The sequence below is a fragment of the Lampris incognitus genome, chromosome 2 (assembly GCF_029633865.1).
Source record: "Lampris incognitus isolate fLamInc1 chromosome 2, fLamInc1.hap2, whole genome shotgun sequence".
In the NCBI taxonomy this organism is placed as follows: domain Eukaryota; kingdom Metazoa; phylum Chordata; class Actinopteri; order Lampriformes; family Lampridae; genus Lampris; species Lampris incognitus.
Genome location: NC_079212.1, coordinates 122,881,520 through 122,886,382, shown reverse-complemented (window position 1 = coordinate 122,886,382; position 4,863 = coordinate 122,881,520). Strand labels below are relative to the sequence as shown.

The window sequence follows — 4,863 nt, the reverse complement described above, 5'->3', positions numbered from 1 at the left end:
TTCTCATCTATAAGTCATGAAAAACTTTTTTTAATTGTTATCTTAAGTTGGCAATGTAAGACATTGCCACTGGCTATAGACTGCTGCTGGTAAAAGGCTGACACTAGTTAAGGACTCTGGTACTGAACCAATAGTGGTTTAAGGCTTTTGCTGGTTTTGGAGTGATACTGATATTGTGGTTTGCTTGTTATAGACCATACTGGTATTTGACTGACACTGGTATAAGATCTTAAATTGGTTTTACACTTGTACTTGGTATAAACCTGATCGGCTAGTCATTCTTGAATTCTGTAGTTTTGTTCCTATGTGAGTTAACCAATATTTTTAAAGTAGTTAGATATTCTTAACTAAGAGACTGAGGGTGCAAAATTTAAACTGATATTTCTTTTTACATGATTGTAATTAAAAGGGTGAAAAGGAATTAACACTTTAACACTCTAACTATATTATTTGAGATATTTAGTTATTTTAACAAATAAAAGCAATGATTTCATATTTTAATTACAAAATGCAAGCAGGGCGGCATGGTGGCGCAGTGGTTAGTGTGGTTGCCTCACAACAAGAAGGTCCTGGGTTCGAGCCCCGGGGTAGTCCAACCTTTAAGGTCATCCCAGGTTATCCTCTGTGTGTGGTGTTTGCATGTTCTCCCCGTGTCTGTGTGGGTTTCCTCCAGGTGCTCCAGTTTCCTCCCACAGTCCAAAGAAGCAGGTCAGGTGACTTGGCCGTACTAATTGTCCCTAGGTGTGAATGTACGTGTGTGTCGGTCCTGTGATGGACTGGCGGCCTGTACCAGGTGTCTCCCTGCCTGCCGCCCATAGGCTCCAGTTTCCCGTGACCCCGATTGGGATAAGTGACTTGGATAATGGATGGATGGATGCATGAATCTTAAGTTGGTCATCAATATTGGATGGTCGTAACAGGTCCAATGTAAATACATAGAGATATAGAAATAGATTTAATCTATACTGTATACAGAAACATGTCTATTTCTGACTGAGGGAAGCTTAGACAAGATGAATCTCTGAAAGCGACAACAAGAATGTGAATATTTGCATTTTCCATGTAGCCTATATTGTTGTTTTGGGTAACTACTTCCTAATGGCTCAGTTGAGTTGTGGTCTTTCAAGGCTCAGTTCTTGGCCCCCTTTTCTTTGCTATATTACATACTGCCCCTTGGCCAGGTCATTCAAATCACGATGTGTTTTACCATTTTTATGCTGACGACACAAAGTTATACATGCCACTAAACCCCACAGATCCTTGCGCCCTAGCAAATCTCACAACTTGCCTGTCTGACATTAAATCATGGATGTCTGAAAGTTTTCTCAAATTTAATGATGACAAGTCTGAGGTCATTCTGTTCAGTCTCAAAAATTCCATTAGCCATTTTGTTACTAATCTTGGTGGTCTATCGGGTAGTCTTAAGCAGGCTGCTAAGAATATTGGGGTAATATTTAATGCTAACCTCTGTTTCTATAATCAAATAAAGCACGTTGTTCAGTCATGCTTTCTCCAGCTCAAGTTAATCTCCATAATTATCAGTTACTGATCTACAAAAAGTTTTAAATGCTTTTATCTATTTTTGGCTTGACTATTGTAATGTACTTTACTCGGGTATCACCAAGGGCTTCCTCCACTGAAAAGAAAAGTCAGAAAAAGTGGGACACTCAACATCAATCCAAAAGACCAGTTACTTAATGGAAGGCTAACTGACCATTTATAACTAAATCTCTGCTCACAAACCAAATATAAAGACTACTAAAAGGGATCCACTTAAGTAAAAAATGTGTTCTATTTACCAAAACAGATGTTAATAGGGCAATTTTCCAGCAAAAATAGCGACTATAAATATTTTTTTCATCAGAACTGTCAGAGTAGTCTGAGTCTTTATATTAGTTAGAACTAGCATTCAGTCTCCATGGAGACAAAAGAAAAACAGTCAAGGATGTGTAACCCACATGATTACATGTACCCTGTGACGTATGTAAGTTCCACGAGTTGCCTCTAGAAGGCACACGAGCTACAGAGTTTAAACCATGCAAACAACCGTCGACAATAGAGAAGAGAAATACGGATATTTAGAAATACAGACAACTTTGACTATGGATACCTGAATTATTGATATTTGAACTACGGATATTTGAGCTACAGGACATTTGAACTACGACAAAAAAGATCCCTCCCACGAAGCTTCCTTGGTGAGCCGCTAGCCAAAGCTAAAAAGTAAACAGCTTTCTGTGTTCCATGTAATCATAGCCATTTACGTAGGATATCTTGATTTTATCCAAAGACAGATGATCTCCTGTTGAAGGAAGAAGGAAGACTCTTTTCTCTTGTGTTTTGTACGCTGCTGGAATCCTGGTGAGATAAGAGTTTAAAATCTTGAAATCTAAAGACTGACAATTTTCCATTGGTTGCTAAGCTAAGCTAACCCAGCTAAAACGTATATATATATGATCCTTAGCAGTTCCCATATGATTCAGAGCTTTAAAACCAGTCGGGACACCCGGTCCATAGGGTTTATTTGATGTAGGAATGTTAGACATTTTAATATAATAATATGCTTGTTGTTAAAAAAAAACTGTAAGCTCCAGTTGCCACTAGCCACCGAGCCAACTCGGGCTACATGGCATCCATGGAACCCATAGCAGCCAGCTAGACGTGAATTCACGTTGATAGTGCCGCAGCCTGGCTACGATGACATTGTTTTTAACTGTTCTTACAGCAATAGGCTGTTGTCATTCAGCCGCATATTAGTTATACGTAGGAAATGATTTAATTCTGAGAATTGACTCTAGATTTGGGTATTTTTATTTTGTTTGTAATTGTTTGATAGAGATTGCAATTAATAAGGAATCTGTACAATTTTGTGCAGACTGGTTTTTTAGTACCCCGAACAACCCCCCTTGCTACACCGTTTGGAACCCTTGGATACCCCCTTTGGATTGCCCCCATCATCGCCCTGGATTTGGATTCATCATCATCGCCTCTACATTAACTTGCCCCTGTGATTGTGGTAGGATCTGGACATTGCACCTTGCACAGATTGGAAGACTGAATCATTCCCCCTTTTCTTTTCTTTATTATTTTCTTTGAGTGCACTCATACTTTATTTTGGATTATTTTCTTTAGTTTGTTAGTGTAGAATATGGCTGCATAAGTAATATATTAGAAGGGTATAAAATAGAATATAGATAGATATAGACAATAAATAGAATATTAGGAAGAACTTTTAAAAAGTATAACAGAGTAAAATATATATATATATAACACATCTAATTTAGTACTGATATTGAAATATCTTTACTTTGAACTGTTGAAATAAATTGGTTTTTTTTATTGTAAACTATACCCACGAGTGTGTGTGTTGTCTTTGGGGTGAGTACTAGAATCTGGTCTAGAAAAAAACCTACACCACTCTCCACTGAACTTAGACATTAGACTGTAAACTGTCCCTGCGCAAGCATAGGCCCATTCCCCTGTCGTGCAGGTTACAGATGCAAGTGAAAGTAACTCTGTGGGTTATAGGGATGGATAAAGGAAGAAAGAACCACATCCTTTTACACGCCTAACATTAAAGCTTGAAGTGATGGGAGATGCTGATGTTTTACGGCTTCTTCTTCCTGCCTGCTGGCTTTGTCTCTTTTTCAGTTTCAGGTTGGAGGTAGGGGAGGAGGCCTGATTGCAGCTGATTTAGTACACCTGTCCTGGGGCCTTTTTAAGCTGGGGCCTACAAAGCAGTTGGGATTCCTCTCTCCGACCAGCACATTGTTTTGTTTTGTGTTTTTTTTTTTTACTTTATTCTTTGGTAGCATTTTTTGAAGAACTTTATTATCTTTATTTTTACACCTAACAACATCCCGCAGACTGACTGACCATACATCCACTCCCTTACATCACTGATTTACACATCTCATACTCTTTTTGTGAATATTAATCTTTTTTTTTGTATTATTAAATATTTTGATTATTAATGCAACCCTCGACTTGTCTCCCCTCATTTGTTACTTCCCTTGAGCCAGGGTCGTAACAGATGCAACGAAAATATAGTAGAAACACATAGCCGGAGAAGGTACAAATCTGGTGTTCAACACCGCATAATCCACCAGCACTGAAAAATTACTGGCCCAGTCCAATGACTGGGCCAGTAAGTTTAGAGAGAATACTCAGGTCACGCTCGCTAAACTGAAAGCCATCCAGAACCTGGAGGAGTTTCTGCTGGTAAATAGAGTGAACGGTGAGCCGTCATTAAAATACAAGAGTAGTATAAGACAGTAGTAATCGTATTTCCATCAAATTTAAGAATACATTTCAAGTGAATCAAACGTTGCAAAAAAACAACACACACACACTTTGATTAGCATGATTAATTAGGCAAATAGATACAAATGATTAATCATTAATTGATTCATTAATGAATAACATTTTTAATCAAAATAAATAAATCGATAAAATTAACTAAGCAACTCAATTAAATTATTAATTAAGGGAATAAATCCCACAGGTGTCCAATGGGTCCAAAAACAATATGTCCATACTTCCACACTCATGAGAAGGGTGGACCAGTTAAGATTAATCCTTGGCCATTTGAACAGAACTATGAACCTTAAACTCGGTGAATGTTTACGCATATAGAAGTGTCTGTGGCAAAAATGTTAACTTCAAACCAACTGCAGTGGGTAAAACTAAATGGCTAATGACTTGGCATGGAATGTGTAAAACAATAATTTACAGAAGCAAAAGAAGGCTAAAAATCTTTAGATGGTAAAGTGGATTTTGAAGCGGGGTTAGGCTGTGTGTGAAAACTGAGAATTTAGTTGCAGAATGGTTTCATAGGAGTTATGATTTTTACATTTGGGGAAT

At 37.8% G+C, this 4,863-nt stretch overlaps 1 long non-coding RNA gene across 2 annotated transcripts; it reads left to right on the top strand.

The window, feature by feature from the left end:
• Positions 1-2,026: 2,026 nt before the first annotated feature.
• LOC130108213 (uncharacterized) lies at positions 2,027-3,965 on the top strand. 2 transcript variants are annotated; one of them, XR_008809859.1, is made up of 4 exons: positions 2,027-2,198; positions 2,291-2,361; positions 2,876-3,016; positions 3,652-3,965. It is a non-coding gene; the product is annotated as an uncharacterized LOC130108213 (long non-coding RNA). The 2 variants fall into 2 exon arrangements; XR_008809858.1 differs by having other exon boundaries at positions 2,876-3,965.
• The last annotated feature ends 898 nt before the right edge of the window (positions 3,966-4,863 follow it).